At 37.7% G+C, this 11268-nt stretch overlaps 1 pseudogene; it reads right to left on the bottom strand.

The window, feature by feature from the left end:
• Nucleotides 1-1660: 1660 nt before the first annotated feature.
• On the bottom strand, nt 1661-10992 carry LOC149233797 (putative pentatricopeptide repeat-containing protein At3g13770, mitochondrial pseudogene; annotated as a pseudogene).
• Between the last annotated feature and the right edge of the window lie 276 nt (nt 10993-11268).

The raw sequence follows: 11268 nt of genomic DNA, 5'->3' as shown, positions 1-11268 counted from the left end.
TATGATAAGTAGGCATCCTTTCATTTTCCAGATTACTCAAAGCCCATCAAATTTCCGAGTGCAAGGTTTCTTAATGGTGGTTCACCTTCACCTATTCCAAATTCTGCTCCTCCACATTCGCAGCCAAAAGTTGTCAAATGCCAACATTGTGACCGAGTTGGCCATGTGAAATGTCATTGTTTTGATCTTCACCCGTGCAAGCAATGTGGTCAGCGTACTCATTCTTCAAACAAATGCTTCAAAAACAAACCTTCTGCAAGAACAAAAATTCATCTTGGACGGATCGCTTCTTGGCAATGGGTTTCAACCGCCAAGAAGATATTTCAGTCATATGCCAAAATTTTTTCTAGAGTATTGAAAAGTCTTGCAGTTGAGTTCTCTTCGTCTTCTCACCTTGTATCTAATAGGGGGGAAGTGATGGTCATATACAAGTTTCAAAGATGCATCAAGCGAACCTGAGCCACAATCTGAACCTGCTCCCTGAGCCTACAGCCAGAGACAACGATACCCAAATAGAGAGTTGTAGCCACAGACACAGAAGCTCCTAAGCATGCCTTTGGTTGGTGGCCTTCCTTAAACCACTAGACGTTGCAGACCTCCCTTTTCTAGGTGAAGGTTTCCCTCTCCAAAACATTAAAGAGCACTTCCTCCGACTTCAGCTTCTTGCCAAATTTGGAAGAGTTCTGAGAATCGCAGTAAGTGTTCCAAAATTGGTGGTCATCCTTAAACCAGCGCAAGTTGTAGATCTCCCTTTTCCAAGTTGAAGGTCTGTCTCTTCAAAGAATTAGGGACACTTCCTCTAGCAGAAGGCCTCAGCTTCTTGTCAAATTTAGAAGAGCTCCAGGAACTGCACTAAGCGTTCTAGTGTTGGTGGTCATCCTAAAACCACTATCGGTTGAGACCTCAAATTCTCCCACCTTATGCCATCACATCAGAGAACACATTCAGCGTATTGTTGTCATGCATTGTTCTATTTTTATATATTATAGCTCTCTTTTTGGACTCGTATATACCCCTTCGGATTAAGGGGAGAACGTTGGACACCTAATCCGCTAAGGGTTGGTGTGATGAAATATGAATAGTTTAAAGGAGTCCAAGAGACCTTGGAATACGAAACCAAAAGTGATATGAATGTAATATAAATGTATATCATGCTAATAGTAAAAGCATTTTCAAGGTTTTATCATTCATATTCTGTCCACAATCCAGGTGTGTTTAACACAAGAAGAATATTAAGAAAGTGTTGCCGTAAGATGTGTCCAACATATGTATGTTGACACATACATGCCTTAAACATATAGATTATCAATAGTCTTTATAATGTTGTGTTACTGATCCTTGTGCCTTTTGATCAATTATTCAATTCTCGACATAACTGTCAGAAATAAAACAAAATTTTCATATTGCGCACAACTTAGCGAAAAGAACGGGCAATGTTAAGAGCCCGAAACGTGCCATATTGATCGAATTCTAGGTGTGACAATGGGGTATGCATGTCCTATGGATCTTCATTGTATACTGTAATCAGATCAATTCGCCTAGTGCCTGAAGAATTCATTGAGAATAACTATATGATACTGCCAGTCACTCTCAAAAGACGAGGAAGTATGTCTCTGATATCCCCTAAATTGAAACGAGAAACCCAATAAATAACGAAGAATCACCAATAATCCCCGCAAGAACACAGTCCACCCTCGAAAGAATGAAAACGGTTAGAATCCCTCACAACTACTTCTCGCCCAGAAATCTTGGAAATGAATTTGGTAGCGCTGTGGCAGTCACCGCACATACGAAGGTTTTTGATGATCCGGATGGGTGACCCAGGAGGGGTAGTTATCAACCCAAATGCAATGGCCAACTTCTCACTGTGGTGGCAGAGAGCATGCTCTTTGTGCTGTTGTTCAACATCATGAAGCTCAAAATTTGTATCAGCCACATATCCCAATTCCTTCATCTCCGTTCGCAGGGTTTCCAACACTGCATAGATCTCCTCTGATTTAGGGTGTGATCTGTTTCCCGTGGAAAACACATGGGAGGTCTTATTGACCTCTATCCAGCTACATCCTGCCACCTTTTTCACCCCCCTGTCCTTCATAATTTTTCTAACCATTGCCACACCTTCCCATTTCCCTGCTGCAGCATAGATATTTGCCAGAACCACATAATGCCCAGCATTATGTGGATCCAACTCAAATAGATGTCCTGCTGCACATTCCCCTAATTCTATATTGTTGTGGATTCTGCTGGCCCCCAGTAAGGATCCCCAAATATCAGCAGTTGGTTCAAAAGGCATTTTACTGATAACATCATGTGCTTCCACTAAACAGCCAGCACGCCCAAGGAGATCAACAACACACGCATAATGCTCAGCTGTTGGTAAAATACCATTATTGTTATCTTGACTCATGGAATGAAAGTAATGCAAACCCTCTTCTAGAAGGCCTGCATGGCTGCAGGCAGAGAGAACAGTCAGAAATGTGACATGATTTGGTCTTATGCCAGCCATCTGCATTTGTTCAAAGAGTTTAACAACCTCCTTGCCATGTCCCTGTTTCCCATATGCAGCAAGAATTGTAGTCCATGAGACAACATCTCTTTGAGGCATTTTATCAAACATTTGGCGCGCATATCCTAACTTGCCACACTTTGAATACATGTCAACGAGGGCATTGGCCAATTTATCGTAGAAAATATATCCATTTTTGATGATGGACGCATGAACTTGCTTGCCCTGTTCCAATGCTGCTACGTTGGCACATGCACTGATAACACTGGTGAAGGTGATTTCATTTGGTTTCACACCTTCCAGCTGCATTAGATGCAGAAGCCTAAGGGTTTCTCCGCCAAACCCATGATATACATATGCTGCAATCATTGCACTCCACGAGACCACATTTCTATGATATATTCTGTCAAACACTTGGCGTGCATTCTCCATATTTGTTTCACATTTGGCATAGAAATCAACAAGAGCACTCCCCACAAAAACATCAGACTCCAATCCAAGCTTGATGGCAAATCCCTGTAGCTGCTTACCTTGATCAATGGCAACCAAACTCGTACAAACCCTGAAGGCGCTGCCAAATGTGAAGTGGTCCATTCTGATGCATGCCTGGTGCATTTCATAGAATACTGTCAAGGCTCTTTCTCCACATCCATGTTTGGCATATCCCGTAAGCAATGCATTCCATGAGACTAGATCTCTCTCAGGCATTTCATCAAAAACTTCACGTGCATACTCCTCACAGTTCCATCTGGCATAAGTGATTAAGAGATTAGTTTGTAAATAGACATTGGGATAGAATCCAACTTTAATCATGTGGGCATGCACTGCCTTAGTCTCCGATAAACTTTTGGAATCCATGCACCCCTGCAAGACCAATGCATAGGTGCTATTTTCCTCCTCGCCAAGTCTTCTGCTTGCATTATAACCAGTGCCACATGAAGTTTTCGATGTGTTAGTTGATATAGATACTGTACTGGCACTGGTAGTAAGATACCTCCTACTGCTCAGAGCTACTCCTTTCAAATGCCATACTACCTTACACAATATCATAACACCACCATCACACATAACTCAGAGTTGCAATGGTGTTCATCCAAGTCATAATTCATGGCAATCTTCTATTCGGTATCAAACATTCCCATCATTTCGCTTGTAAATTTCTCCCATAACGATTGACATCGTTCATACTTTCTTGAATCCCGCAACAGTACAATGTAGGTTCAGAAACATGGATGTTCTTCATGGATGTACTCGCCATTTAGATAGAGGAGAAGCATCTTGCCCATTCTTCCAGTCAGCTATCAAAATTGAACCTCTCACAGCGATTCCTGGAAGTGTAATTCAAGTAAACTTTTAATAAATTATTATAAAAGTTTAGAAAGTCTTATTTTCAATAAAATATTTTTCAATAACTCATGGGTGAGTTGTGTTAGGAAGTAATATGTAAATCAAAGTGTTAATCATGGTATTTAAGTTTCAAATTCCTCAGGGGTTGAAAAATAAAAATAGAAAAATGGTTGAATTCAAAATACCATTTTAAAAAATAATAATAAATTTTATAAAATTATAAAAAGTGATATTGATAAAGTATATTTTTTTTAAGGTAACAATTTTTTTTTTCTTCTTAAAAAATATGCGTTAATTTATCAAAAAAAAATTATATGATGTCATTAATTAATTAATATATATATATACTTATTTTAATTTAAATAATTTTTAATTTTTAATAAAAAAAAATACTAATTTTAATAATTAAATGGCTTTAATGAATGTTATATTTTTCATATCATATGAAAATGGTTGTGAATCATCAAATATTCATGATTCAATACCTATTATTTATTTTCACTATCTAAAGAATAAAATAATCTTTGTGGTCATTAGTTGCACATAAATATAATTATCTTATCTTATCTTATCTTTATTATTATTGTCTCTCATCTATTCACTTATATTTGTATCTTGCCACAACATATAACAAAACTCATGCCTATATAATCTTATCACTATATTTCATATCTAATAGTTTGAGTATGGTTTAATTGAAATTTAGACACCTTTTATTTTTGAAGTTCCACTTGATTTTATGTGTTATGTGCTTTTTTTTAATCATTGTTGATATGATAATATGCATGAAATTTAATGTCTATATTTAATGTGTTTAGATTCCACACTTGCCACAATGTTATATCTTTTATTATTTTTTGCTCTCACTCGTAGCTTCACAAAAAAATAAAATTATTAGTCATAGGTTATGGGTGTAAATTGCAATGGTATTGAACATTTATTAACAATATTCACTACAATTTATGATTCAAGGACAATCTTGAAGAATAAACAATCAACACGGATTAAGCCAAGGGAAATGAGGCCATCTCTCATTCTTCATGATCCTGCATTCCATCTCTCTAAAAAAATCTAACAAATTGATAAGTGTAACGTGGTTATATCATTGGTATCTAATATTTCATTATTATTTGGGAGCATTCGCTAGCCTCTCAACCACTTAGCATGGGTGTTAATTGCAATGACACAAAAAAATTATTAACAATATTCACTACAAGTGTGTGTTTCAAGAACAATTTTGAAGAGAGAATAATATACATCAACTAAATCTAAGGAAATGAAGTCCTCTCTCTTTCTTAATGATCACATGTCCCTCTATGTAATGTTTTGACAAATATAACATACTTATAACATTGTATGTAAAATTTTATTATCATTTGGGATTACTCAATGGCCTCTCAACCACTTAGTATGTCATTCATGACATCCATGTTATTGCAATAAATGTTGAAAATGGTTTTTATTGATGTCAAAGGCTATCCAAATGAAAGAGAAAATTACATAGTCAAATAACATATTCCGAGAACTTGCCAATGGTATATGGCACTACCTCTAATTCCATAGAAACGAGGAGATATGAAATATTTTGTCAAGATGAACTAATCAAAGTACAAGCATGCCCAATTTGGATACCCTATCTTTGAAGACACTTTTACTCAAATTATCTAGCTCAAATAGGAGCATAAGATATATGGTTGGAAATCTTATTCTAAGACCTTTCCAATGATATATGGCACACCTTCTAACTCCTCACAATTGAGAAGAAATGAATTTTTGAATATTCACTATACATTCTACCAGTTGCACCAGTTGACCCAGCGAGTGGACAAGTTGGCCCTAACCCAATATCCAAATGCACTATAAATAGTTGTGAGAAGGAGCATTTCTAACCACTTGAATCAAGCATTTGATTATGTGTTTAGGAGAGCAAATTAGCAACTCCGAAGTTCATACCTCATGAACCAAGAAGAAGTGAATTGAAGGCAAGTTGAAGCAGATTTCTTTGGGGTTTTGTCACATCTTTTGAAGGGTTTTTGACATTGTTCTTGGGAAAATTTTTTGGTTTGTTTGAGATATGTTTTTCAGGGTCGAGTACAAGTGTCTTTGGAGGTTGAGTAGGTCGATTTCTGGTGAGTAGAAGGTCGATCTTTAAGACTGTCTTGAGGGTCTAATTTTTTCCATGTAGAAGTTGTTTTTCAGGCTGAGTTGTAGTTATGATATGAGAGATGATTTGTGTCCTCGTGAAGACCAAGTTTTAGGGCTGAGTATTGTTATTTGAAAGCCAAGTTTTAAAGATGAGTATTGTTGTTTTAAGGTTGAGTTTCAGGGGACGAGTTCTTTTGTTTGAAGGTTGAGTTTTAGGATTGAGTTTTTCTATTTGAAGGTTTAGTTAGGACAATTGGTTTGAAGGCTAGGTCCTGGTGTCTTGAATGCTAAGTTCAGACTTGATTTGAAGTTGTTATGCAACCTGTTCACGAAATAGAAGAAAAGATAGATCAACATCTTCAAAATCAAGCTCTTCGAGGGGGAAACCTCCTTTACATTACACAAATGAACAATTCTTGGATGATACAAATGACAAGACCTCCTTTCTATATATAGGAGTCTAAGGGGCCAAAATATAGTCAAAGCCGACATAACAATAATAATGTAAGGGCACAACAATAACAATAGTGGGCTTCTGTGGGGCACAATAATAACAATATGGGTACAACATGGGCACAACAATAACAATAAGGGGATACAATGAAAATAATAATCATGGAATACACCAATATTATAGGGACCTAACATGCCCCTCTCCTTCATAAAAGTGTTGTCCTCAACGCTTGAGTAGTTCTAGATGCTTATCTATAAAATTCTCATCCTCCCATGTGGAATCTTCAGCGGTTAAGTTCTTCCACTTGATGAGATACTATGAAATTAATTGATTTCGTAGTTTTCGAGTTCTTGTTTTTGTGACTTTTGTAGGTTCCAATATGATTTTTCCTTCCTTGTCAAGTTATGGAAATATTGTTTGAACTGGGATCTTGTCAGTTATAACCTTCTTTAAGCATGAAACATGGAAAACTAGGTGCACTCGGGAAGCTGTAGGAAGCTCCAATTTGTATGCCATAGTACCAATCTTTTGCAATGCCTTGTACGGACCATAAAACTTTGGTGATAATTTATTATCCTTCTTAGCTTGCTTGAGGGACATTTGTTTGTATGGTTGTAGCCGTAGAAATACCAAGTCACCTACAACAAAACTTCTTTCGTTGTAATGTTGATCTGCCTGTTGTTTCATTCTATTCTGCGCCAAAGTGAGGTTATCCCTTAAGAGTTGGAGAACTTGTTTTTGATGCTCGATGTGATCTTCCACTGCTTGAACCTTAGAATTTTCTCTTAAATATGATGTGATGGATGGTGGACGATATCCATAAAGTGCCATAAATGGGGTCATTTTTGCTGCAGTATGGAAGGAAGTGTTATACCACCATTCAACCAGAGGCAACCATTTGACCCATTGTATCTGTTTATCAGATACAAAGCAACAAAGATATCCTTTCAAACATTTGTTCACTATCTCAGTTTTCCCATTAGATTGAGGATGATAAGATGAGCTATGAGCTAACTGAGTACCCAAACAAGAAAATAATTTTGTCCAAAAATTTCTAGTGAAAATGGGATCTTTGTCACTTACAATAATCTTTGGGCTTCCATGTAGCTTTTGAATTGTTTCCATAAATGCAATAGAAATTGTACTGGCCTTAAAGGGATGAGATAATGCACAAAAGTGTGCATACTTGGTAAGTCTATCAACTACCACCATGATGACACTCTTTCCTTCGGACTTGCGTAAACATGTGATAAAATCCATTGAAACCTCCTCCCAAAGTTGACTTGGAATGGATAAAGGTTGTAATAGACCCGGGGTCTTAATTGTTTCAACTCTATTTTGTTGGCAAACCAAACATTCCGCCATAAAATTTTGAATATCAAATTTAAAGCCATCCCAAAAAAATACCTTCTTAACCCTGTGGTGAGTTTTTAAAAATCCTGAGTGCCCTCTTAAGGGAGAGGTGTGAAATTCCATAAGAATCTTTTGTTTGAGTTGGGAATTCTTACAGAGGTATAAGCGATCTTTGTACCATAACGGATCATTTTTCCAGCTAAATGTGTCAGATGTACTGGGGTCTTGTCGTAGCTTTTGAATGAGTGCCCACACTTCTTCGTCATTCTTCCATTCATCTCTTGCTTTGCTTATCTAATATGGTTGGATAACAGAAATGGCGCAAAGCAATGCTTCCACATCCTCATCCTTTCTTGAGAGTGCATCTGCAACAACATTTTTCTTCCTTTTTTGTAGATGACTTCAAAGTCATAACTCAACATCTTTGTGACCCATTTTTGATGTTCTTCTAAAGATAATCTTTGTTCTAAAACATATTTAAGACTATCATGATTTGTTTTTACCTTGAAGTGTCTTCCCATTAGGTAAGGTCACCATTTCTTAAGTGCATGTAGTATTGCCAACATTCCCTTCTCATAAATAGCTTTGTGTAAATACTTTCCTTTGATTGGACGACTTTCAAAAGCAATGGGTCTTTCTTCTTGCATTAAAACAACACCAATTCCATTTCCTGAGGCATCACATTCCATAATAAAGGTTTTTGTGAAGTCTGGCATAGCTAAGACCGGTGCTTGGCACATTTCCTCTTTAAGATGTTCAAAGGTTTTCATTTCTTCTGGAGTCCAATAAAATGCATCTTTCTTTAGTAATGTTGTTATAGGTGTTGCTATTCTCCCATAATTCTTAACAAACTTGCGATAATACCCTATCAACCCGAGAAATGCTTGCAGATGCTTTATGGATGTGGGGATTTTCCATTCCTTAATGGCTTTAATTTTGCTAGGGTCTACCTTAACACCTTTATGAGATACAATATGACCCAAATATTCCACCTCTTGTACTCCAAAGAAACATTTGGAGGTTTTTGCATATAATCGTTTCTCCTCCAATAGTTTGAGCACTCTATCAACATGTTGAACATGATCCTTCCAAGACTTGTTGTAGATTAATATATCATCAAAAAATACTAACACAAATTTTCTAAGGAAGGGTTTGAAAATGGATTTTTTCAAACCTTGAAATGTAGAAGGTGCATTGGTAAGGCCAAACGGCATGACCAAAAATTCATAATGACCCTCATGAGTTCTAAATGTTGTTTTCAGAACGTCTTCAGTCTTCATTCTGATTTGATGATATCCTAAAAGAAGGTCCAACATGGTGAAGTAAATTGCTCCATGTAATTCATCCAATAATTCATCAATGACAGGAATGGGAAATTTATCTTTAATAGTGAGCTTGTTGAGATCCCTATAATTCGGACACATGTGCCATGATCCATCCTTCTTGTGCACCAATACTACTGGGGCAGAGAAATAACTTTGAATAGGTTGAATTATACCAACCTCTATCATTTCTGCAACCATACATTCAATTTCACTCTTTTGGGCATAGGTATATCTGTAAGGCCTGATGTTTGGAGGAACATTTCCTGGAATCAAATGAATAACATGATCATGATCATGAATAGGTGGGAGGCCTTTGGGAGTCTCAAATATCTTGGAATGATTGTCTAAGGCTTTTTGGAGATCTGGAGAAATAGATGATTTCGATGTGGGAACCTCTAGCGAACATAATTATGCAATTACGCCACGTTGTTTGTTCTTTAGAATCTTTTTCATGTCGTTGGAGTTGATTATATTTCCCGGTTTCCCTGCGATACCCCTTAATTCAATTTCTTTTCCTTCTGGAGAGAAAAAAAAAATCAAGAAAAGTTCTTGAAAATTAAAAGCTATCGTACCAAAGATTGTAGCCATTGGACTCCTAGTACAACATCAACACCACCCATTGGAATGGAAAACATTGGACTATTCAAAACATATTCTCTCATGGATAGCTTGATATTATGGCACTTTCCAGAGAAATTTATGGTTCTTCCATTTTCAACTATCACTTGACACTCTAGTGCTGGATATAGGAATCAATTCAATTCCTCCACTATCTTACAATGAATAAAATTATGGGTACTGCCTGAATCAATCAACACTATTACCTTTTTCTTCTTAATATGTCCTTCTATCTTGATAGTTTGAGGATTGGTTATTCAGGCCAATGCCTTACAAGATATGGTCAGATTCACTTTTTCTTTCTTTAGGCTTTGTTCCTATTGTGTATCCTCTTCTTTTGATGTTTCATGTTCCTTTTCTTGTTCCTCTTTACAATCTATGTAAAATAATTTCTTCTCAGCACACTTATGACCTTTAGTGTATTTGCTATCACAACTCTAACAAAGCCCCTTTTCTCTTTTTTCTTCCAATTGTTGTGGTGTCAACTTTGTAGGTTGTGGAAGGCTAGGAGCAACAACACTTCCATCTTTATAGTTGTGATTGGTAAGCTTCCTTGTTGCCATACTTTTGCTTTCAATTTTTCTTGCCAACCTGAATGCCTTCTCCATTGAATAAGGTTCCCAAAGGCGAACCTCATGTTGGATGTTATTTTTTAATGTCCCTATGAACACATCAATCCTATGCTCCTATGAAATATCTTTTACCCTTATATTCAATTTTTGGAAGTCCTCCATGTGCTCCACCATTGAACCTTTTTGTTTGAGATTTATCAATTGGCTAAAAAATGTGTTGATTTTTGTATCCTCATAATGTGATATCATTTCTTCCATAAAAACTGGCCAAGTGGCAATTTGTTTACGAGAGAAAAGCCATCGTTACCATACAAACTGATTGGGTTCCAAATATAAAGTCGGAATGCGTACCTTTTGTGTATTTTGCACATTATGGAGATCAAAATATTGCTCCATCTGTAATATCCATGTTACGGGAGATCCGAAACCGACTTTTTGGGCGCTCGCGATTTCTCTCAGGCGATGGTGAAACCCCCGAGCCCTTGACTGCGCTTGGCAGCACCGCTGCTGGGTCGCAGCTCCCGCTGCGAGCCTCCTGCTCCGCTTGCTCCCCCTCCCCGGGCCTCTGCCTCGTCTCCTGCTGCCGCTCGTGCTGCTGCCGAGAGCAGCCTGCTGCTCTGCTGGGCCTCTTGCCTCTTCCTTTTTCCTTCCCCTGTGAAGCGCCCCTGGCATGATGGACTCCCCTGATACAGGACAGGCCGACTTGGAGAAATCTTTTGCATCACTTATCCCAGAGAACAATCCAGAACGGATCCGACCCACGGCTTCAAAATTTATCAAGAAACTTGATGAAATACTGGAGATCCCTCTCCCCCCAACCCTCCCAAGGAGATCCGCTGTTGCCTTGGCAGAACGTGGGCTAGTAGGGCAGTTCACGGGGTTATGGCCGTCCTCCCGAACTGTCCAGCGATGGGTGGAAAGAAATTGGAATGCTATGGTCCAGGGGAA

The sequence above is a fragment of the Pinus tabuliformis genome, chromosome J (assembly GCF_031772625.1).
Source record: "Pinus tabuliformis cultivar Carrire ecotype Pingquan chromosome J, CPIR1, whole genome shotgun sequence".
Taxonomy (NCBI): domain Eukaryota; kingdom Viridiplantae; phylum Streptophyta; class Pinopsida; order Pinales; family Pinaceae; genus Pinus; species Pinus tabuliformis.
The sequence above is the reverse complement of the archived record's forward strand: the minus strand, read 5'-3'. Positions and strand labels throughout refer to the sequence as shown.